We start from the raw sequence: 26,236 nt of genomic DNA, 5'->3' as shown, positions 1-26,236 counted from the left end.
TGAACTCTGGAAAAAGATTTCTAAATGACGTAAAATATTTTTTTAAAAAACAAGAATCTGAAATGCCTCACATGCAGCAAGCCATGAAGTTCTAACTTTACAGTCAAATGTTTTGGGTGTCTAGCCCAATACACCAACAGCTGTTCACTTGCATTGCACATGACAGCATATTCAGCTAGCGTTGAAAGATTAAAGCCTTACTTGTTTTGTTTTAGCAGCAGGAGCAAGACAAAATCTTCCCTGGAAAGGCCAAGGGTTTAGCCCTTTTCTTGCTACAAGAATTCTTTCAGATCAGCCAAACCTATTGCTCATAGTGTTATCACAGTCAGTAAGCAGAATGCTACATAAACATCACTTGTGTTAAAGTACAGTATTGGTATAAAAGCACCTTTCCATATGGCAATAATTATTCATGTTGATTCTCATTGGCCAAATCTTCCACTTTGGTAACTTGCCGAAGCCCATTTTGTCAAATGGGACTGTGTCTAATCCCATGAATGAAGCTTTGATAAATCACCACAAAAGCCAGCCAAGCACCCTTTGTCTCTCTCTTTTAAAAAAAAACAACAACTTTTCTTGTCCCTCCATAGTAAAAAACTAGGCGTTTCGGATGAGACAGTGCTGGTTTGCATGTGATGAAACTGTGGATGTAAATTCTCACTTCTTTTGTTCTTACAAACAAGAAAATCCAATAATGTTTCTTCTTTCTGTGAGAAAATGTGAGGGGAACAATCCAAGCACCCCTAGCAGGCCGTCTACCATTGATTGTCCTGTGTCCCTTGATGGGCCTGATGGAAATTCCATCACCTGGGGCACAGGAGTGCATAGAAATGGAAAGGGGGCTGCAGGCAAGGTAAAAAAAGCTGGGGTGGATGAACCAAATTTAGTTGACCAGACAATGCTAAGTTCTAGGTGGCAAGAGGAAGAAAGAGAGGACCTGTCTACCCCTACAGGTTTCAAGGGAGAGGTGTGTTGGAGTATGCAGATCAATTGTGTTCCAGTATGCAGAGGGTGATTCTGCCAATCGTTCATTTCTTCTCTGCTGTTGGGGCACTACTGTGCATTGGTCACTTCCTACCCCTCCTCTCTCTTATGTCCCTTCTTCCTTGAAGAAGGGCCTTTTCCAAGACGGCATTTGCCTGAGTACATGCTATCTGATTGCTTCCACACTTGCATCCATGCCATCCAGCTTTAGGGGGTGGTTTACCCAGTTTAGAAACATTCTTCAAAGCTAAAGAAACTTACCTGGAATATTTAAGACAAATGCCTTCTTTGTTTTTCACTCAAATGCTATATTTTGACCTTTGCTACTGAAATACTAAAGTCTGTAGTCAATAAACCTTTTCTAAAGTTATCACAAGTTAACTCCATGTTTTTGACTCTGTACTTATATTAGCTCATTAAAGATAATTGGTCAGAACACATGATGATCTCTAACAAGATGGAGGAAGCACTGGACTTGGTGCTTGCACTTGAGGGACATGTTAACTCTCTAGTATCTCTGGACAGGTGTTGGGGTCCAAGCAGAGATGGCCAAGGCATGGTGGAGGCACACTAAACTTCAACCCATGATTGATTATGCCCCCCCATCAATCCCTTAGAGACCATACTGAGTGGCAGGATACCCAGCCCCTACCCTGAACCAACAAAGAAATTGGAAGAGGTGCGTAAAGGATCAGCAGGAGGAACATGAGGGGGGCCCTACACAGTGGTGAACAGTGAGCAGTACAAGCCCTCACCAAAGGGAGTTAGTTTGGCTTGGGGCTGTTTTGAAGACTCAACACCAACGGCAGATTGTGGCAGCCCTACTTCAGTGAGCAAAATTCAAGTTTGGGTGAAGACTGGATTGAATACCTCTGCAAACTTGTGTGGTGGATCCAACTGACACCCAGCTTCTTTCTGTACCCTTCTTCCTCGACATTAACAAAATCCAGTTCCAGCAGCTTCGTGAATCTTGCCTTTGCACCACTGCATAACTGGGGAAAACATGAAATTAGAGATGTATCGATTTGAGAAAATCCTCTATTCACACAGACACCGGAATCTTGTTCTGTAAATTATGAAAGTAAGTCTGAGGATATCATCAATCACTGAATTGTTTTGGAAATACAGTAAAGGCCCTGAGCCTCCCATGGAGTCCGTTTCTTTGCAGGGGAGCCATTGAGGGCTGCAGCCTTTAAGACCAGTCAAAGACTGGGAACACAGAGAAAAGAGGCAGCGTCAGGACTGAGCCTGTCTTCCAGAGAGTTATCGTAAGTGGTGCCCTTTCAGTTGTGCTAAACTGTAAATAAATGCAAACATTACAACATGCTATCAACTACATGCTGTTTTTCCATAATCAGTTCTTACTGCTCAGTTTTCATTCATGAATGGCACGTATTTTCTGTCTCATGGTGAACGTAACTAGGAAAGTCATTCTGTTGGTATTGTCTTTGTCAGTATTACTATTCGTATTATTATTGTAAATTTGAAAACAACGTTTGTAATTTTTAATGTAATTGGTCTTCGTTTAGAGTCATTTTGGAAGCTATACATTTCCAGAGACATGCTATGCATAGAACTGGCTGTTCAAGTTTTTTGTTAAGATTTTGCAAGTGTGTGATAATGGCTATTTAGTGACAGATTCTGAAAGGGGAGAAAAATAAATGATCATTTCAGTATTTATACAGGGGTCTGGTTTGGCTGAATTCATTTTAATTTGCCTGAGAAGCTTTAAACTAGGAATAGCTGAAGGTTTTACTTAGTGGAGAGAGGAAATGACCCTTCTGAAGTTAATAGGAAGCTCTGATTTTTCTATGTATACGCATTTCACCAGTTTCTGAACAGGGCTACTGTCTCAAGTTATATCCCATTTTAGGAGACATTTGGGAGAACAGGAAAGCAGTATTGTCCTACTAGATGTAATTATGGTAAGCTGATGCACACTTAATTCTGTTTCTGCATCTCAGCTGGAAAGCAGACAGATATTTTCAAGGCAAATATTTACCTCATGCAAAGTTGGTTTGTTCAAATAAAAATGTGCCTGTCCCATCACAAACTTGTTTTTAGTAACCATTGTGAAACTGAAATCCTCAAATGCTTGTGGGAAAGAAACAATAAAAATCCAATTAAATTTAAACGGGAAGGTCAACGGAAGGAGCTAATGGCTGTGTGAGCGAAGGAAGGAAAGTGAGCCGTCCTCACAAGGGTCAACAGAAGAAGGAGGCGGAGGATGCGCTGTGGGAGAATTGATAAAACTAGATGAGGAAGAAGGGGGCGTCAATAAAGCCATAGAGGTGTTCCTAGCGGAGAGGACGAGAGACTGGGGGGAGGAGTCAAGCGAGTGGAGAGGGGATGAGGTTATAAAGGAGGGGAAGGAAGAAAGGGGAACAGAGAGAGAAAAGGAGGAAAAGGGCACCCAAACGAGAGAGACAGGAGCAGAGAGGGAAAGAATCGCGACTCTGGTTAAGAACTTTCCCAACCTGATGAAAGAAGACGGCTTGCTGCCTCTGCCTAAAGAGTTGAGTCAGGCGGGAGTCCGTGAGTCCAAAGAGGGATGGAAACCGGGAGGGGGTATGGCTTTTCGCCCTACGATGGACAAGGCAACCCCTGGTGGTGTCAGCCCTTACCTACCCAGATTGGAGGGGTCGACCGTGGTCCATCCCTGTTGCAGGACTACCTGCTCAGTTCTGACTGCGTCGGTCGCGAACCCGAACGCAACCGTTCGTTTTGGGGTGAGGAAACAATGAAACATAAAGATGTGGCGCCTGGGACTAAACCCAAGAAGTATAACTTGTTAACAGACGAAGAGTTGCCGGACCCATTCGGTCCAGAGTTATCTGATGTTAAAGTTAATAAAACCAATCCGTTTTTGACTGTTACATCGACTCCGGCTATTATTCCCGCCGATTCCCTTGGTCCGCCCTCTTCAGGAAAAGAACCCAATCACAGTGGCGCCCAACGTGGGGCGGACCAATGGGGAGGCAGGGAAGAAATGACGAGGATGTTGAAGACCATAGAGAGGCAAGAGAAGATGATTGAAAGTTTGACGGAACAGCAAATGTTGGTTACCAGACACATGATGAAGCTGGGGATGGACGATGGAAGAACCCCAAAGAACAATGTGTTTATAAAGAATGGTCTAGTGGCCGGCCCTGCCCCCATCAGGATACAAAAAATGAGTGCTAGCGATGATCCGGAGGCGTATCTACATACATTTGAGCGCGTAGCGGTGGCTGCAGGGTGGCCTAAAGAACAATGGACTTTAATATTGGTACCTTGCCTAACGGGACTATTGCAAGAAGTGGTAGACACCCTGAGCCCCCAAGAAGCCGCACAATACGAATCCGTAAAGACAGCGATTCTAAGGACTCTTAATTTGACGGAGGAAGCGTACAGGAAAAGGTTCAGGGAGCTTAAGTGGAAACCTGGGGTGCATCCACGAACCTTAGTGCAAAGAATGAAAGCTAACATGACTAGATGGATTAAACCAGAAGACAAATCTAAAGAACAAGTCATGGAGGCGTTTGTGTTGGAACATTTGGTGACGACTTTGAGCGGGAATCTGAAAGGGTGGGTGCAGAAGAATAACCCGAAGCAGTTGGAAGAAGCCATCAAGCTGATCGAAGACTATTGCGCCTCAGAAGAAGCAATCAAAGAAGGTCCCGCCTTCTCAGGGGAACGCGGGAGACCTCGTGAGAAGGCGGGGACGCAGACACAAGGCGGCGGAGTGAAGAGAGGGATGGACGCGCCAGGAGGAGCTCGTCCTCGCGGGCGCCCCTTCGAACCTATGGGGCCGAAGCCAGTGCGCCCAGTTACAGTGGACGACCGCGTGTTTGGGGGGCTTGTGTGTTACGGCTGCGGGACCCCGGGCCACGTGCGTCGGGATTGCCCTGGGACAGACTGCTCTTGGGTAGGCGGATCGAATAATACCCAAGAGAAATCTGGGAAACAAGTAGGTTGGGAGGTGGTTGCATGGGTGAATGGGGAGAAGAAACAGGCGCTAATTGATACAGGATGCGGCAGAACCTTGGTACGGGACATAAAATTAGAAGGGGTGGAAGAAGGGTTTACAGTGAAGTGCATACACGGAGACTCTAAGACCTATAAGACGACGTGGGCCGAAGTTAAAGTTGGAGAGGAGAAACGGAAAATGAAAGTGGGGATTGTTCCAGGACTTTCGAGAGAAATGTTGTTGGGAAGAGACTGGGTGGGTGATAGAACATTAGCCGAATGTAAAGAAGTGATGCAAGGAGACTGTGTTAAAATTGAAGTGGGAGATGATTTCTTGCAGGGGACAACACGCGACCACATGCGTATGTTGCAACAAGATGACGCCACGCTACAAGAACACCTGCGAGCCGCGCGTGAGGTGGGCGAAGTAGCTGGGGGAAAAGAGGGGATGATTTTGGACAATGGGCTATTGTATAATGTGACAGAAAAAGGGGAAAGGAGGTTGGTGGTTCCACAGAAATGGCGTATGGCGATTTTACATTTGGCCCATGATATTCCTATGGCGGGGCATCTAGCATATGATAAGATGAAACCCAGGATTGAACAACGGTTTTGGTGGCCAGGAATGGGGAAAGAAATAGAAAGTTATTGCCAGACATGCCCAGAGTGCCAGAAAACTCAAGCCAAACCCAGACCAGGAGCTCCCTTAGTACCCATGCCCCTAGTGGATCAGCCCTTCCAGAGAATAGGGGTGGACATTGTAGGGCCCCTTCTCAAGTCGGCGGGGGGCCACACACACATTCTGGTTATTATAGACTATGCTACCAGGTATCCAGAAGCGGTGCCCTTGCGGTCCACAACATCTAAGGTGTTAGCTCGGGAATTGTTACAAGTCTTTACCCGGCTGGGCTTTCCAAAGGAGATCTTGACAGATCAAGGCACCAACTTCATGGGACAAACCTTGAAGGAAATGTGGGGATTATTGGGAGTAAAACCCCTCCATACAGCAGTCTATCATCCTCAGACTAATGGATTAGTGGAGAGATTTAATAAAACACTTAAAGGGATGCTGAGGAAGTTAGTGATGGAGAAACCGAAAAGGTGGCACCTGCTAGTAGCGCCATTAATGTTCGCAGTGAGGGAAGTTCCACAGGCATCCACGGGATTTACGCCTTTCGAGATGATGTATGGTTGGAACCCCAGAGGTATACTAGATTTGGTCAAAGAGAAATGGGAGAGTGGGAGAGATGAGGTACAAACGAACGTTAAACATGTCATAGAGATGAGAGAACATTTGAAGTTAGTAGCCTCCTTGGCGAGGGAAAATTTGGGAAAGGCCCAAGAAGGGCAGAAACGGAGATATGACGCCAAAGTTAAAGCAAGACAATTCGAACCGGGACAAAAGGTTTTGTTATTGATGCCAGCAGCTTCATCAAAGCTATTCGCCACTTGGCAAGGGCCTTATAAGGTGTTGAGAAAGATAGGAGAAGTGGATTATGAGATCTGGATGCCTGACAAAGTTAAAAAGAAAGGCATCTTTCATGTAAATTTGTTAAAGGAGTGGAAGGAGAGAGAAGCGTTATGGGGGGAAGTAAAGGACGAAGAATTTGGCCCGGAAACGAAGGATTTTTTGCGTCAAGGAGTAGAATTAGATTTGGGAGAAGAGTTAACTGCGGAGCAAGAGAGGCAGATGAGAGAGATAGAACACCGATACAAGGAAGTTTTCTCAGGAAAACCGGGTAACACCACGTTAGTCGAACATGCAATCAACACGCAACCACAGGTCATAGTCAGATCAGGAAGTAGGAGCTGGCCTAGACACCTGAGGGAAACTATTAATAAAGAGATAGAAGAGATGCTGCAGCTGGGCGTAATTGAACCATCTTATAGCCCTTGGAGGAGTTATCCGGTAGTGGTACCAAAACCAGATGGGAGTGTCAGGCTGTGCATCGATTATCGCAGGTTAAATGAAGTGTCCAAATTCGATGCTTACCCGATGCCAAGAATTGATGACTTACTAGAACGGTTGGGAGGGGCGGAGTACCTCACCTCATTAGACCTGACCAAGGGATATTGGCAGATACCCTTGAGGCCAGAAGATAAAGAAAAGACAGCATTTGTAACACCTAAGGGCCTTTACCAATTCTCGCGTATGCCCTTCGGGTTGCATGGGGCAGCGGCGACGTTTCAACGACTGATGGATAAAGTGTTAGCCCCCGTAAAAGATTTTGCCGGAGCTTATATTGATGACATACTCATATATAGTAAAAGCTGGGAGGAGCATTTAGAGCATCTGGAGAAGGTGCTACAGGTGTTGCAGGAGGCTCATCTGAAAGTTAATCCGACCAAGTGCAAAGTGGCGCGTAGAGGGGTGAAATTCTTGGGGTTTCAAGTAAAACAAGGTAGAATACAACCGGTGTCAGACAAAATCGACCAAGTGACTGCTTGGCCCGTGCCCAGGACAAAAAAGGAAGTACAGAGATTTTTAGGGCTAGCAGGTTATTACAGGCAGTTCGTTCCCAACTTTGCCCATATTGCGGCTCCTCTAAGCGATTTGACCAGAAAGAAGAAGGCAAAAATAGTTCATTGGGGAGAAAAGGAGACCGAAGCTTTTGAGGAATTGAAACAGATTCTAGCTGAATTACCCAGTAGATATGCTCCAGATTTTTCCAGGCCTTTCATAGTTCAGACTGATGCTTCAGACCGAGGAGTGGGAGCAGTGTTATCACAAGAGAAGGACGAGGTAGAATTTCCAGTAATGTATTTAAGTAAGAAACTTACCCCTAGAGAGCAGAAGTATTCAACTATTGAAAAGGAGGCTTTTGCGGTTAAATGGGCTATACAGGCTTTAAGGTATTACTTGTTAGGAGCACCCTTTACGCTCATCACAGACCATGCCCCATTACAATGGTTAAACAGGATGAAGGACGTGAATCCCAGGTTGACCAGGTGGTACCTAAGTTTACAACCATTTACCTTCACAGTGAAATATCGTAAGGGAAGTGCCCATGCTAATGCGGATTACTTTTCCCGACAGGGAGAGATGCTACAGCAAACCGAAGAGAGGACGGCCCACTCCTCAGGGGGGGCGTGTGAGCGAAGGAAGGAAAGTGAGCCGTCCTCACAAGGGTCAACAGAAGAAGGAGGCGGAGGATGCGCTGTGGGAGAATTGATAAAACTAGATGAGGAAGAAGGGGGCGTCAATAAAGCCATAGAGGTGTTCCTAGCGGAGAGGACGAGAGACTGGGGGGAGGAGTCAAGCGAGTGGAGAGGGGATGAGGTTATAAAGGAGGGGAAGGAAGAAAGGGGAACAGAGAGAGAAAAGGAGGAAAAGGGCACCCAAACGAGAGAGACAGGAGCAGAGAGGGAAAGAATCGCGACTCTGGTTAAGAACTTTCCCAACCTGATGAAAGAAGACGGCTTGCTGCCTCTGCCTAAAGAGTTGAGTCAGGCGGGAGTCCGTGAGTCCAAAGAGGGATGGAAACCGGGAGGGGGTATGGCTTTTCGCCCTACGATGGACAAGGCAACCCCTGGTGGTGTCAGCCCTTACCTACCCAGATTGGAGGGGTCGACCGTGGTCCATCCCTGTTGCAGGACTACCTGCTCAGTTCTGACTGCGTCGGTCGCGAACCCGAACGCAACCGTTCGTTTTGGGGTGAGGAAACAATGAAACATAAAGATGTGGCGCCTGGGACTAAACCCAAGAAGTATAACTTGTTAACAGACGAAGAGTTGCCGGACCCATTCGGTCCAGAGTTATCTGATGTTAAAGTTAATAAAACCAATCCGTTTTTGACTGTTACATCGACTCCGGCTATTATTCCCGCCGATTCCCTTGGTCCGCCCTCTTCAGGAAAAGAACCCAATCACAGGCTGTTTAATGCTTTGCTATCTGCAATGATGCCTATCCCTTATGGCACTCTCATTATAAAAGCTGGTGACAGGAAGATTCTCTAGATATAAACTATCCTCAATATATGGTGTTTACTTCCCTTATAAAGTGCCCTTCCCCATGTGGGGGAGAGAAATGTTTAAAAATAAAACACACACACACACACCAACAACACACACACACATACACACCCCAATCCTCTCAACCAAACCTCTTTTCTTATTCTCCGTGCTCTAAGTACCTCACCCCACCCTTCTGTTTATAACAGCCCTTCAGCATTTTCCCCCTATTTATGTGGTTTCAACTTCTTTCATAGAAAATAATGAGATGAAGTTGATATTTATTTATTTTATTTATTTATTTATTTGATTTGTATCCCGCTCATCTGGTAACTCGGTACCACTCTGAGCGGCTGATATTAGTTATGTATTTCCTCATCTCTGCTAAGTTGTGATATTGATCAAAACAAGAAGAGACACCATATAGCTATTCAATTAGAGACCCAATTGTGTGAGATATCCCATCCAAACTTCAAGCAGTTCACCCACCAGCTATCATTAACTTGTTCAGGTGTCCCTCTCAGGCTTTCAGAAGGGATGAGAATTCTTGCAGGCAAGAATGAGGAATCATATCATTCTTTTTCTCACCAACCAAGCCAAAGTTTCTAGTGCTCTGTAATGATCTCTGCAAGTGCAATGTCATTTATTTTATTTTATTTTGCAGTTGCAATTTCTGCAAAAGCACTTTGGTTCTTGACACTGTGGACAAGTTTAAAGCCTTGAACTGGGCTGTTCCCTTCCTTCTCTTAATCAGCCAGTCCTTCTATGCTGACTCTGTGTTCATGTTTTGTTCTATAAAGGTAAAGCACTTTGTCCAAAATATTTGGGGCATTAAAAAAAGGAAACAAAAGCCCTTTGTAGCTGTTTTCAAAGCGATAACCATGATAATCTGTTTCGTCATGAATAACAAAACCATGATGAAATCCACAAACACTCACATGGAAATAAATTTAACAAAAAAGAAAAAAAGCCCTGTAGTCTTTGTACAAAATGCATAAATGAGTGGATTTTGAGACGACTAATATCTCAAAAGCAGGTTGGCTTCTGACTCCTGCGGGAACCTTCCTCAGGCTGAGCATTGAAGCCTTTGGGTCTTTGAGGTGCCACAGTACATTTAGTTTTGTTTTGCTTTCGTTACACAAAGCTCTTTGTCTCAGTCTCAACAGGAGGTCAGGAATCTTAAGCCACTGTGAAATTCCTTGTCTGGTCAAGACAGCCAAAATCAATACCATGTTTGCAAGCATTCTTCACATCCCTGTGAATCAGTGGCAACACTATGGAGATGGTTGCCTGGGTATATTTTGGCTCCCTTCTTTTTAAATGTATTCATGGTTCTCTAAAACCACAGTGTTCAATCCACACAGTCTTTGTGTTCAGGGAACAAGATCATAATCATAATGGTTTCCAGTTCAGGTTCCACCTCAAATGAACTCACAAAGCCATTGTACTAAATTAGATTGTTGGTCTATTTAGTCCAGTGCGGTCTTTTCTAATAACTGTTTTCCAACTGCAGAGGGCTGACTATAGAGTTGGGGGCAAAATGAGGGAGCCTGCTCCTATGGATTGGTAAACTGATTTATTATTTACATGCACATACACAAATGCCTTGTGTTATAGTCGCACATGTGACGGCAGATGTTGCTGTACTTCCATGGAAGCTGTAGTTCAGTAACGTCTGGAGAACCATGAGTTCCCATCCTAGACTCATGATGTACTAAGGTGATGTAATTCACCTTAAAGTTTTTTTCAGCAAAGATAGAAAGTAAGCATTATCCAAGTGAACTTCTCATATGCTTAGTACGGTGCCATATGTCCTGACCATGAGAGAGCCTAAACAGGCTTCATTACAATAGCACCACACAGAACCTGATTCTTCTTCTCTTCAGCTGCTACAGAAAGTCAGAAGTTCCATGTTTCAACACGTTTGTATGTCAGCCAAGCATGCATTTGCAATACAAATTCTTACTTAGATTAGCTTGCATGGTTAGCCTTGAGAATACTGTACCTCTTCATTCTGCAAAGTAGGAGCTCTGTGGCAGTCCAGGCAAATATTATCTTAAAGGCTCAGAGGGAAAGCTTTAAGTAGCAGCTAAAATAAAATTGTGCCATTTTTCCCTAATACTACAGGTTTTGATACACAGTGCCTGCGATATATATCAAAGGAGACATAAATCAATAATTTAAACTATCCACCATACATGCATATTGCACTGCCAGTTTTTGAGATTCCAGCTAGCTTCCAAAACATTGTGCCAACAGAATAGTTTACACATATATTCAAGAAAGACACTAAACAGGCCTACAATGGATTGGTGCTGATGATAAATGATTTACACTATCCTGTTTAAAATAGCATCCAACACAGTTTCATACTGCAGCTTGCTTAAACATATATAATGGACCACTCATTTTCTTCTTATACTAAGAGCAAAAACAAAGAATCAACCAAAGATAGGGGTACTGCTGGCAAAAAAAATCCTGAACACAAAACTTTTCTGATGGGATCATTCATGGAATATCAACTACAGTATATATTCATTTATATGCAAAACTATTCTGAAGCAGAGAGAGTAGAAAGACTATCTGTCAAGGTAAGTAGAAGAAGAACAACAAGAACCATGCCAATAGCTGTAATTATCTAGCATCATGCTGTTTTATTATTCAGAAAAGGCAAAGAGCAGACTGGACTACTAAATCTAAATATAAAGTTTATACTGCAGAGGTATACAGCCTGCAAGGTCAGAAGACCAGCAGCAGTAAGATCGAATCCACGTGAGGGATTCGATCTTGAAAGCATGTCAACATGCGAGTACATAAATAGATACCACCTCGGTGAGAAGGTAATAGCATTCCGTGTCTAGTTGCGCTGGCCACGTGACCACAGAAACTGTCTACAGACAAAAGCTGGCTCTACGGCTTGGAAGCGGGGATGAGCACCGCGCCCTAGAGTCAGACATGACTGGACTAAATGTCAAGGGGAACCTTTACCTTTATACAGCCTGCAGCCACAGCTTGGAAAAATTACCTTTTTGTACTATAACTCTCAGAATCATCCAGTGAGCACAATCCAAAGAAATAACTTTTCTGAGTCTAGCTGCAATGCAAAAATTGTGTGTGCCTACTGAAAGCTCTAAAGCAGAGGTATAAGTAATTTTGTATCTCACAGGCCAGCCTGTGAGCAGCCCCAGAAGCCCCCAAAACTGAATAACCCCCTGCTACTAAATTAATCCCCTCCATAGGATTTCACACTGATTTTACACAGGTCATTCCTTCTCAACTGCTACTAAGAGTGACCCTGTACCAAGCTCACTAAGGGAGGGAATCAAGAGGCTCATCCTGTCTCCTTTCCCAAAGATACTCATATGGTTTCTCTCCACTGAAGGCAAGAGTGAGACAAGGAAAGAGAGTTATTGGTATGCGTGGATAAGCACGTGGCTGAGTGTACCCCTCAATCCCTGATCCCATGTAGCCCTTAGGGCCAAAAAGTTTGTGCACCCCAGGCTCCTTTTACGCAGCAGGCAAATGAAATCACCACAGTTCTGGAACCAGCTCATGTCAGGTTAATTACAGCTATTAAATAAAATGAAATCATGCCTCTCCCTGGAATTTTCTACTTTTCCAGTTTAGAACTCCCGAAATTTTCTTGGCATACATTGAAACAAATACTTTGCCCATATAATTCTGCTTTCTTGGAATATTCCTGCCTGTTTTGAAAAGCTTTCTGAAACACACACATTCAGTGTTGGTCTGTCTGATAACAATAAGCTCAGCATAATGACTTAGGTATTCATAGGAAAGCGTTTCCACCCACTATGATTGCCAATTCCTACCTCATTCTCATCTAAAATGTCTTTGTGAGGGTTACAGTTAAAAGGAGCTACTATGAGCTGGATTCAGTCACAGGGTCTGAATTGCACAAGGCACTGATTCCATGTGTAGAAGCAGTGCACACTTAAGAGGGGAACATACCTGTTAGTCTAAAAAAAGAACTTGCCACAAGCCATATTTGACAAATTAGCTTGCCTTCCAGCCTGCTGTCAGGATAGCTATGAAATAGCCAGGCCAGAGAAATGAGGTCTGTCAGGAATATTTTGTCAAATTTGGCAACAGAGAATCAGGAATAATCAGTTGCTAAGAGGTCTGTATCCAAAGAGCAACATCAGCCCTTCTCAGGTGTTCAGAAAAAGAGTTAAGATGCAAGCAGAGAGAAGTTTTAAACTCTACTCCTCCCTGCCTATTGCTGTTTCTGTGGATGGAGGGACCGCCTGAACAGGGAAGTCCCTGCGACATATGGAACCTCCCTTGTGCAATCAGGAACCTTCTCTGTTTGTGTAGTGAGGCTCTCTGCGTAGCAAACAGTCTCCTCTTTAGATGGTCCTTTACATGTGGAAACCGTGATGGATGGGGGGGAGGAGGAGTCAGGAGTAGATCACTTTCCCCGTTTAATGCTTTCAGATTATTTAACTAGCTGCAGTGTATCATACAAAGAAATTACCTATGTCACTTTTGCAGCATTACCGGGACTGGCTCCAAGACTCCAGGTGTCTGTCTTATGGGGTCTTAGGTCACTCAAGAATACAGTAGTTTCTTCACCTGGGGCAAGGAGAAAAGGCAAAGCTAGCCAGAACTGAACAGAGAGGAATAGTAAATAGAAATCACAACAGGGTTATCCTTTCATATATCAGTAGTACAATTACAGTTTGAACACTATGTACAATTCCAGAATGCAAGCATTCTGGAATTCTGAATGGACAGGAAATGAAAGTTTCACATCTTAGCATGTTTTCTTGGAGAAATTTCCACTGACTTCATTGGGATTTACTTCCAAGTATAAGTTTGAAAACAAGCCTCCTGATGACAGGACTAAATAATTCATTCTACTAAATTTTCCAATTTTCCAATTTTCATTCTACTAAATTTTCCAATTAAAAAAAAGTGTGTGGGGGATTATGACACATTATGCATCCATTCTAATACAGACTAGTTATGTGACAGGAGTTCAGACACAGTCCTAACAGAATTCAGCAGGTGGAAGTTAATTTGAGATGAATTCAACCTCAGAATAAAACATTAACTATGTAGCAGTAATCAAAGACTGGTATTAATCTCAAGAGACCTTGTAGACACATGACTTACGCAACTTAAAAGAAGAGTCTTGGCCTGAAGTACAAGCCATCAGATTTTGCAGGAAGCTGCTGTTACGTTTGAGGATCACACGTGTTGAAATAGGAGGAACCCACAAGATGACTGGCACTATGAGAAATGGCAGCACTTAGTTGTTGACATTGATTGGACTTTTCCCCAGAACTGGGACACACTGGTAAACTACTAACTTTGGAATGCTCCCTACAGAACTTGAATTCAGTAGATTGTGTCCTTCCCCATGTTATTTGCACAAATCATGTTTGTGACATTTGTTATTCCTGATCTATCTACACAGACAATCTCCATTCAGTACTCTGCATTCTTGAAACCTATTTGGACAATACTTCATAACAGTGTTCAACAGCTGAAACACGCATCATGCTTATGATTTCAAGGAAGTGGCTAACTGTAATTTTCAGGCTCTGGTAAAGTTTGAGATGGGGTGAAGAATCTTAAACAAAGAAACAAACAACAGCACACACCACTCCATGCTGTATTTTAGGGATAATCTCTATTCTTAAAAAAATTGAGCACTAAAATTCTTACGATTCTAACAAGTCACATGCTAAAGTACCTTGGGAGCTGCATGAGGCCGTCATGTCTCCTCCACAAATCCTACTAATCTCCAAGTCACTCCAGGGGATATGAACAGACCTCTTGTCTGTTAATAATAGCCTAACCTACAAAAATAACTGGCTACGTTCCTGAACAAATGCAATCTGACTTAAAAATAGCATTAAGGAAAACAATAAAATGTGGAAAGATAATTAAGGAAGCTGAAAGACAGTCATATGTTGTCATGCACTACCTCAACCCTGCAACTTTAGTAAACCACAATGACAACATTTTAGAAATTTTCTGTAATGACTGCCCTGCCCTACTGTACTATTGTGTTCAAAAGGGCTGGGCAGAATAGTAGTGCCAGTTATAAAATGGCAAAATCCCATGGGGAGGCAAAGCAGAAGGCACACTATGAATACAGGAGCAGCTGTTCAATCAAAGCCATGTCAAGTCACCAGCTGCTTAGTGTCTGTCAGTTAGAACTAGCTTGGTTGGACAGTGTACACATTCTCCTGCAGGAGTTGAATTAAATGAAAACTCCCTTGGAGTGAATTAGTTAGTTCATTTATGTATTTATGTTGTTTCCATTTTTTCTTTCTCATGAAGGATCCAAGGTAGCTCATTTCTTTTCTAAGAGGCTGATTTGAGCTAAAGATTCAGAAAGACTTAGCTCTATAACTTTCACAGTTTTAAGGGATATACAATAATAATAGGGATACAGGTCTGCTCAGTCTGTATGCAGAATATATCATGCAGAAGGCAAGACTAGTTTCAGATGCAGGAAACTTGGTGGAAGTGAAAATTGGTGGAAGAAGCATCAATAATCTTAAGATATTCAGATGACAAAATCTTTATGGCAGAAAGCATCAATGGCTTGAAATGACCTCTGATGAAAGTAAAACAATAAAGTGCCAAATGAGGACTGAAGTTGAGCATTAAGAAGACAAAAATCATTACTACAGAATAATTACAATACTTTAATGCTGAAAATGAAGAAATTGAAATTGTTAAAGATTTTGTGTACCTTAGCTCAGCTATCAATCCAAGTGGCGACTGCAGTCAAGAAATCAGAAGAAGGCTGAGACTCAGAAAGGCATCAATGAAGGAATTAGAAAAGATCATCAAGTGTAAGGATGTGTCACGGAACACCAAGACCATGAACATGCATATTATTGTATTCCCAATGACTATGTATAGGTGTGAAAGCCAATAGGAAAAAGTTGATTTGTTTTGTACAAGAACTTGAAGGAGAGCTTTGTGGATACTATGGACTGCCAGAAATATAAACAAGTGTGTCCTGGAGCAAATCAAGCTTGAACCATCTCTGGAGGCAAAAATGATTAAATTGAGGCTATCTCACTTTGTGCACGCCATGAGAAGGTCACTGGAAAAGAAAATAATGCTGGGGGAAATTGAGGGCAGCCGGAAAAGAGAAAGAACCAAATATGAAATGGATTGATTCCCTAAAGGAAGCCACAGGGTTGAGTTTACAAGAACTGAGCAAGGCTGTTGTGGATGGCATTTTGAAGATTTCTCAGTCATAGGGTTGCTGTAAGTCAGAAGAGACTTGACAGCATATAAGAAAAATAAACAGTAATAATAAAGAAAAGAAGTGCTTTGAGCATGTACAGAATGATTTCCCCTTACCTGCATAGTTAATTGTGCATCTAGGATCATGGGTAATCTAATCTATGATTCAGGGTAAATGATATATTTTACATACAAGCAAGCAGGCATTTCCACACAGTGTTCTAGAAAATGAATTCGAAAATGAATATATAAGGGTATGTATTGGGGAAACCTCTGTCCAAAGCAGAGATGAGGCTAAAACTTTGCTTCTCTTTGGGGCAGCAGCAGTTCTGGAGAGATTTCAAGAGCTGCTTCTCTGAACAGATCCCAAGCATATCCTGGAAATATATTGTATTAGAGGTATGTATGGGGTCTAGGACATCTCCAAGCTGTTGACATCTAGCACATTTCCACGGTGGTGCCAGTGCATTAGGTCCTTACAGAAGCCCAAGCCAGTATGGTCAGTCATTAGGAATAATGAGGACCAACAACATCTCAGATGGCTACAGTGTTCCCACCTCATGTCTTGAAGCAAACAAGGCAAGGTTTAGCAGGGTTTGGGATATGACAACCATCTGGTTACACTAGGCATCAATTTTTCTGTCCTTAGCCTTCTCATATGCTAGAGAATGATTGCCATATTTTTCCATGTATAAGACTATACTTTTGTCTAAAATCTTTAGACTAAAAATTGAAGGTCGTCTTATACTGTACATGGAAGAAAGCTGAGGCTAGAAAAAAACAAGTGGAGGGGAAAGCAGGGATCAAAGCGATCCTGCAGGGCTTTGATCCCTGCCTTCCCCTCCACTTGCTAAGCCTTAGCAAAAGGAAAGCACGGATCAAAGCCTTAGCAAAAGGAAAGCACGAATCAAAGCACTGCAGGATGGCTTTGATCCTTGCTTTCCCCTCTGCTTACTAAGTCCCATGAGCCTTAGCAAGTGTAGGGGGAAAGGATCAAAGCAGTCCCATGGCTGTATAAGGGGGAAAGGGGTCATGCAGTCGCGGGATTGCTTTGATCCCTTTCCTCCTCCTTTTGCTAAGCCCCGTGGGGCTTAGCACGAAGGGAGAAAGCAGGCATCAAAGTGATCCTGCAGTGCTTTGACCCCTTTCCCCCTACACTTGCTAAGCCCCACTTAGATTTCTTAATTTTGGGTTAGAAAAGTGGGGGGCATCTTATACATGGGGGCGTCTTATACATGGAATAATATGGTATTTCTGATTTGAGTTTCATCATCTCTCTGTCTTCCCTTCTGCAGGCTAAACACATCTATCTATCTCAACTGTTTCTGATAAGATTTGATTTTCAGGTCATTTATCTTTTTAGTTGCCTTCTTTTGGGCACATATCAGTCTATCAATATCCTTCCTAACTGTGCTGCCTAGAATAGTTGCCTACTCCATGTGGGATCTGTGAAAGTAGAACAGAATAGTGCTATAACTCCTTCCCTTGATCTGGGCGCTACTGTTAATGCATACTAGAATTTCAGTAGCTTTTTATCTATCTATCTATCTATCTATCTATCTATCTATCTATCTATCTATCTATCTATCTATCTATCTATCTATCTATCTATCTATCTATCTGTCTGTCTGTCTGTCTGTCTGTCTGTCTGTCTGTCTGTCTGTCTGTCTGTCTGTCTGTCTGTCTATCTATCTATCTATCTATCTATCTATCTATCTATCTATCTATCTATCTATCTATCTATCTATCTATCTATCTATCTATCTATTTATTTATTTGTTTCATATCCCGCCCATCTGGTCTGGTCAACCACTCTGGGCTCCTGCTGTATGACACTGCTAACTTATATTTATCTTGTAGTCTACTAAAACTCCGAGATCAAGCCAAATGTCGCTCACCCTATAATTATGCATCTGGTTTTATTTACCAAAATAGAGAGTTTTAGTGTTTCCCTTCTGAAACTTTTTTCTGCAATCTGTTATACAGTAGTTAAGATTCTCAGTCATCCAGGTGTGGTTATCTGGAAGTTGAGTCATGACAATTAGACTTCTTTCTTGTCAGGTTGAAACATTTAGCTACTTATCCAAGTAGCTTCTTCAGTCAAGACTGAAGAACCTACTTGGATGAGTAGCAAAATGTTTCAGCCTAACAAAAAAGAAGTCCAGTTGCCATGACTCAACTTCCAGATAATCTGTTATACTTAATGCTGAATCGTGATTCTGTCTTCTGAAGTGTTAGCTACCCCTCCTAGTTTGGTGTCATCTGTACATTTGATAAGAATCCTCTCTAATCTTTTATCCATGTCATTTACAAAGTTTACATACAGTGTACATGCAATCTTAATTCCTGTAGCTCAGTATTGGCCACAGTAGATATGGGCACGGACCTGAAAAGTGATGGTTTGTGATGGTTCGCAGTTCATGGGCACATGCTCAGAGGCAGCAAGCCAGGCTCCTGGAAGGGAAGCCAGGCTGATGTCTCTGAGGATGGGAGTGGTGGCAGCAGGTCCAGGTAGGGAGGCAACAGGAAGCAGTGGGAAGGAGTCGGACGGGCATCGATTTTGCTGAAGCAAAAATGAAGCGCTAAGGAGAAAAAGGTTTGGTGCTTCATTTTGCTTTGGCAAAACCAGATCCCCAAACTGGGTCACGAACCAAACTGTGAACAAGCCCAGTTCATCAGATGTTCTGCTTTGCAGTTTGGTTTGTGCCCATCTCTAGCTTACAGTAATGCTCCAGGTTGTCAGGTAGAGATGCTTTTAATGTATACCTGCCAGAAGGTAAACTTGGAAATTCTGTTTGCAAAGCATCTGTTCAATTACTGGGGAACAAACATAATTTTAAGAAGAAGGGCTATGTTTGTTGCCCAGCCAGAGCTTTCCATTATTGCCACCTTATTCAACTGAAGGAGTCCATGTCATAAACACCACATGATTAACGTCTAGGTTTGGCATGAGTTTGTCCAAATTCAGAACAGTCAGGCCAAAACCTTTGTTTGTAAGCAGTGGAATATTAAAAAACTTTTGTTATTATGGAGCAGGTTTCTTCCCCCACATACTTCAGATTTATTGTTGATTGTTCCATGCTTGGAAAGGATAGTGCTGAATATGGCAAAACCACAACTATGTGAAAAAGCTGGTCATAGAAAATAAAGGAGAGGTTTATTTCAAGTTCATAAATCCTGATATTTAGACAATTTTTTAAAAGTGTGTGCACAAGGTATAATATTAAACGGCTTGACTTTTGTGTCTAAAATCAGCAGGGGTTCACAAATTTTAATTGCCTAGCCTTGGTAGGCAGGCAGTGTTCATGGTCATTGCCACCTCTTCCCATCCTCTGATCCCCTAGGACTTGGGAAGGATTTGGGGAAAACATGCCAGAAAATGTTCAGAAGCAAGAAGAAAATTTCTTATTACTTGTGAGGCCAAAGTACATGAGAGGTAGTTCTGTCTTTCCCCACATCACCATCCAAAGCATCTTCAGGAGTTCATGATGTGAATCAGGGGCACGGTGTAAGAGGGAGATCTCAGATAGTCGAAAAGAGATTATTGGAATCAGGATCACATGCCTCTCTGTAGGAGAACTGGCCAGGCTTGAGAGCACTAGAAAGCTGATGACACAGAGAGACACCAGTGCTGATGGCAATGACTTATGGCCAGGGAACAGGACAGGCTGGTGTTAGCAAATGGAAGTTGTTAGAATGGGGGGGGGGATGCAAAAGGAAGGAAGGAAGGAAGGAAGGAAGGAAGGAAGGAAGGAAGGAAGGAAGGAAGGAAGGAAGGAAGGAAGGAAGGAAGGAAGGAAGGAAGGAAGGAAGGAAGGAAGGAAGGAAGGAAGGAAGGAAAGTGTTTAGGTATGAAAAGCAAAAACAACGGTTAATCTCCATCACAAAATGCTACAAAAGGAGGTAAAACAATCCAGGGACAAAATGATAATCTGGAAGAGCTCTCAGAGAAGCAATTAAAGGAACACTTAAGGGATTGTCATCATTGATTCTATACAGGAAGCAACACAATACAGAGAAAGAGACCTTGATTTTGGCCATGGAAAGGATGTTGCTGGACAATATTTATTAAGGCTATGTGAAACATCCATTTTAATCCCAACAACTGCTAACTGTGAAAAAGAAATGCCCCAGAAGTGCTAAAGGGCTTATAGTGGAAGCAAAAGGTGATTCTATAGGTTTCAAAACATAGGCAAGAAATTTATAAGTAATTGATAGGCTGATGCTTGCATTTCTAATCTATGGGGCAGTATATATATAAGCAGCACGCTTTAATCTATTCTGATTCTCATGGTCAAGGAATGGCTTACCATTACCACACCCAGTGAGTTTCCATGGCAGAGCAGGGATTTGGACCCAGGTTTGCTGACTCCTGCTCTGTTACTCTGAGTTTAAAATACTCATTACCTACTAGAATACTGCTAATTACTTCATCATATTTCCTGTCCAAGTAGAATGATGTTCCAGTAATCTGGTTGTTAAACTGATAAATGCTTTAGGTGAAAAGGAATCGTGATAATAATGAAGATGAGGATGATGAACACCCAGTTTGTGTGATTTAACAGCAAAATCATGTTTCTTTGGCAAACCATGTCTCTGCTGTAGAGTTGTATTGGCTAGGATGAGAACATAACAATTAATTTTGCTTAAGGAAGGTGGAATAAAGTTGCCTTTGTTATTAAAATACTTGCAGGACTTCTGGGTTTACACTTGTCTGTTTCAGTTTTGTCTTGTAAGCATTGCATTCTTCCACAAAAGATTGCACATGAATCTCCAATAAAAGGATTACAATCACAGAGGGGAGATACAATAGAGCTCCTAGATCCCTCTGTCCACAAAAATAAAAAATCCAGAGTGATAACATACTTCCAATTAAATTATTACACTTAAAATATAAAAGAATTTTACTTTTATGAAATGAACAGTTTTCAAGCATTCATTTACCTCTGTGTGCTCCTTGCCAATTTCTGCATCACCAGAGCATGGTGTTTCAATGTTTGCCCAATGAATGTGCCCTTGTGGGCATTATAGTAAACCAAATGGCTGAAATCCTTTTGCTTTGTATAATACAGTAAGTCATACTAAAGTAGTCCCATTGAATCCTATTTGCTAAATCAACTCATCCACAAGTTCCATGGATTCAAATGGGCCTAGCTGTGACTTGCTTTAGCATAGTGAAGTAGGCCTTTCTAAATCAATGGAACATATGGAGGAGCTGACTCACCAAATTTCCACAAATTCAATGGGCCTACTCTAGTATGGCTTGCTACACTAAGCAACAGGATTTGGGCAATGTGTTAGTGCTGAGTTGGCATGTAAGAAATCATCGATCAACAAATATTTTCCTCTGACAAAACAGAGGATCCTGCATGAAACAAGCAACGAGGAAAGTGCATTGTATGAAAGCTAAGCAAGCCAACAGAGTAAAAAGCAAGAAGCATAAAATGCCAAAGGATCAGGCACAGCCAGACCAAGCTGATCATTGTGTAGGGAAGGACAAGATTAACAAAGTGTAAGCAAAGGCCAAGCTTCTCTTGTCCCTAGCAAACCAGGGGAAATCAGTGGGCTGTCTGGAGCCCAGATGTGCCCTCAGGTGCTGAAGAACATCATAAAACTGGGAACCTGTCAATCTGTAACAGTTATTGGATTACCACAATGGCCATTGGAGCACAGATATAAAGGTTTTTGACTTCAATTCACAGTTCAGTGCATTTTCATGCAGGAAAGAAAACATGTCCCTTCCCAGATACTATTGAACTAAAAAAAAAATTACATTTAGCTGTTCTAGCTAACAGCTGATAGAAATTAGTAGTTCTTTTCCAACGGTTTAATAGTTGCAGTCCAAACTGCCTCACTTTAGAGTAACTGTTGCCATATTCCCAGTTGGTCCAAACAGCCCCGAGGCTTCCCAAACTCTAACAAAAAGATGTTCCGCTTTTTGAAGGCTGGAAAAAGACTTGATACGTATAAGGCTGCTCAGGACAAGATCTTGTGAGATGCAATAATCCAGCAGAGATACTATAATGTCAAATTTTGCATTGCTCTTGATACTTAGACATGCCGAAACTTACACTTCCTGGCTACTGTGGGGGGCAAAAAATCACATGATACCATGCTAGAGGTTAGGGGCTAGTGGCCAGATCTTCCCATTCTTGGCAGGCAATCTCCATAATGTGAAATGTTGTCATGAAACGAATAGCATTTTTACAAGTTGTTTGGTTACCAACTGCTAACATGAACTTCTATTAATTAACTATAAAGAATGTTTCTTTTCAGTGTTTCGACTGACATCATTTGTTCAGGATAAAAATTGGGACAACAAAACTATTACGTTTCTCAATTCTGCATGATGCACATTATAGGAAAATTATCATGGATTGGGACCATTAGAAATTCCTTCCCTCTAGTCAATACAAAGAGCAAATGAGCCCTTGTGCCACCTCATAACAGCTGTCTTAAAAATATAAGAAGAAATAGAATTCTGGAATAGCTGCTGGAAATATGGTCATTACAGAAACATATCTTGGCAACAGACCTTTGTTAGGGTCATCTCGTAGGTAAACCATTTCTAACAGTGCCTTCTTTCAGACCTTTCCCAGACAATGTTATTTCAGCTGGTTCATTTGGACTCATTCTCCTTCAGTACCTTTAATCATTATTGCTTATTAGACACAAGGTCACTTTTCTTTAAAATAAACCAAACTGACTTTTTTCAGTGGCAAGAAGTCTTACCTCAGTGCCTACGTGACCCAAAAAGCAAGACATACATATACTGTACTGGGATTTTTTTTTAAAATCCTTTTAATATTTAAAAATGTTTAGAGTATTATTGATGCTATTTTTTACTATTATGGCAAAACCATCATGATCTAGATGATTCCTATACAAAGCAAACTTCTGAGGAATTAAATGTTGGGTTTGAAGTGTTTTAAAGCATCGATCGATTTACATATTTTCCAGATCTGTGTGCGACAGCATAGTCTCAATTTTTGGAAAAGGCACCAATTCCAATTTTTCCTTCACAACTTTCTTTTTCTTGCTAAAGATGAAAGCCCCTTCCCTTCTCTTCAAAAACTATTTCATAAACAGTGGATGGAATCCTGTTGCACTGCTATGCAAAAGTCTTAAGTTTTTGAAACAAATTCCCTCAAGTTAAGAAATCTGTATTGATATTATTGGTTGTGTACGGCAGTGGTTCTTAACCTTGGGTAATCCAGGTGTTCTTGGACTGCAATTCCCAGAAGCCTTCACCACCAGCTATGCTGGTTGGGGCTTCTGGGACTTGCAGTCCAAGAACACCTGGGTTACCCAAGGTTAAGAACCACTGGTGTACGGAGTCTCATAATCCACTATGCAACAGATAATGTTGACCGAGATTTCTTAACTTGGGGCAATTTACCGTCAAAAGTTATGCCTTCTGTGTAGCAGCACAACAGGATTTCCACCAATAGTATCAAATTATGAAAAGGCACAAGTTGTATAGCAAGAAATGCCCTGCTCAGAGTCCTCTTCTATGTAAATAAAGGGTGGAAGTGGGGTCTCCTCAGTTGTTATCCATGTTTTCTGGACCTTTCTGCTCATGAAAACCAGCTGAAGCTGAAGATTCCCAGCTCACAGAAATTTTATGTACTTCACATATTCAGAAAGGCCAGCTCTGCTTTTCCCTTGATGCAGATGGTCAAAGCAGGAAACATTGTATTCTGCAAAACCTTAGGAAAGACATTGTGAAGTTTTCCTTGTTGAAGCCTGAATGATGCAATCTACCATGAATTTACATGCCTGAATGTACCCTGATGTTAGCTCTTTATTCTGTGCAAGTTATCTGAACTTTGCTTATTATACCTAGTCATGGGAAGCAAATTGTTTGGATGTCAGTGCTTTTGTAGATGTTGGGGCACCATCCATGCACAAGCATGGTATGAACTGAGTTGAAGGACAGTATTTGCGTAAGTATTTTTTAAAAAAAAAACTAAAGAAGGAAACCGCTTAAAGGGTGGAACTCCAAAACAGAGCAAAAAGGACTGAATATACAGTGGACCCTCTACTTACGGAATTAATCCGTATTGGAACAGTGGCTGCAGGTCGAAAAGTTTGTAGGTCGAGTCTCCATTGACCTACAATGCATTGAAAACGGATTAATCCTGTAACCGGCTGTTTTTGTTCCATTTTGGTTCCATTTTGGTTCTTTTCTGGTCTGTAGGTCGATTCTCTGGCTGCAAGTCGAACCTAAATTTTGTGGCCAGAGAAGTCTGTAGCTCGAAAAGTCTGTAAGTCGAGCCGTCTGTAAGTTGAGGGTCCACTGTACTGAGTGGCCAGGGAGTGCACAGCATCTGTTGTATGTATGTGAGTGTTAAACTGCAGGGAAGCAGACTGGAATATCCTTCCAATCTCTTTGAGTGCATCTCCACACACAGTTAAAGCATTTCAAGGCCTCTTAAATCACCATGGTTCCACCCTATAGAGTCGTGGGATTCGTCATTTCCTGAGTACTTACAATTTTCAGTGAAAGAACACTTGTAGACACCTCTGAACTACAGCAAAGAAACTGCTTGCCAAACTACATATTCCAGGAATCCTTTGGAAGAAGCCATGGCAATTAAAGTGGTGTAAAATTGCTGCAATTCTGCAGCTCAGATAGATTTCACTGGAACCCTGAAAGTTATATCACACTGTAATACTTTGGGGCTGTGACAGCAATGACGATAGCAGCAACCTTTCGAAGGAGAGTGATGACAAACTTTTATAGAAGAATATTGTTGTTGTTGTTTAGTCGTTAAGTAGTGTCTGACTCTTCGTGACTCCATAGACCAGAGCATGCCAGGCCCTCCTGTAACCTTTCAGTGCTCTTTCACCTTTATTTGTCAAATTGCCTGACAAATTTTTCACCCAATAGCTTTGCAAGGGCTGTCAGCACCCAACCAGTCAGAATGCCAAAGATAGGAAGCAGAAGTTATGAATCTCTAAAACATCCTTGAACAAAGTGGAGAATGCTCTTTTTTTCAGGCATTCTTTTTAGTATCACTGTGTACTAAACTTCTGGCTCCCGCTCTCTTGGATTGCTGTCTGCTGTGCGTCCATATTGAATTTTACCTTTTTTGAATCCGCCCCCTTCATAATGGGGGATTTCCCTCTTCCATTTCTTTGGGTGGTTTTTGGTGATGCCAGGCAACCTGCCTTTGCCAGCATGACACCTTGGCATTATTTTTAGATTATTTCCCCTCTGCTTTTGGGATGGGTGGCACTTTTTTGCCTTGTTTCCCCCTTTCTTAGATTATATTTGTTGTTGCCTGGTCTGTCTGCTGCAGCCTAAAGAAGAGAAAAAGGCATCAAGTCAAACCAGAGCGGTGGGGGGGGGGGAAAGAAAGAGAAATCTCCTGCTAATTTTGGTTGGAGGAGCTTTGAATGAATGTTTTTACCTTTATTTGCTTGCCTGCTTGCTTACTTATCTGCTTGCTTGCTTTAATTGGTTTTGGGAGAAGAGGCTGTATGAGAGTGCTGGTTTTATCTTGCTGTGTATGACTGGTTTGTAAAATAGTCATTTGGTTAATTTGATGTGTTGTATTTATTTGTTTGTTTTATTTATAAGCTGCCTTTCTCCAGATGAGGGGACAACATACCTAACGTGTGTTATGTATGGCCCATCAAGCTGGAACTGATTTATAGCGACCCTAATAGCATTTTCAAGATAGGCAAGATATTTAAGGAGTGGTTTCACCAGTTCTGCCTCCACCTTATGCCACCCCCATCTCCTGCATCCTAGTCTCTCATATTATCCACTGCACCACATGTACTCTGTATTTTACTCAGTTAAATGTGTATGTTTTAATTGAAGTTTTGGACTGTTTTGTTCGCTTCTGTGCAGGTACGTGGGCCAGGTGATGGACTTTGTGACCGGGCCACTGGGCTGTGTGAGTGGTTGGTTCTTTTTGTTTTGCACAACTTTTCTCCCTTGTTGTTCTTTATGTTGTATTGTTCCTGGTTGGTTCTTGAGTGAATATCTCTGTGTGCCAGGCAACCAGTGCCTACTTGGCTAGCAACTTCCTTGCCTCTTTTCTATTCCAATTCCTATAGGTCCTGTTGTCCTGAGCGGGTGGCACTAAATTCATACTGTTGTTTT

The sequence above is a fragment of the Pogona vitticeps genome, chromosome 3, assembly GCF_051106095.1.
Source record: "Pogona vitticeps strain Pit_001003342236 chromosome 3, PviZW2.1, whole genome shotgun sequence".
Lineage (NCBI taxonomy): Eukaryota > Metazoa > Chordata > Lepidosauria > Squamata > Agamidae > Pogona > Pogona vitticeps.
This window is presented reverse-complemented; position numbering follows the sequence as displayed.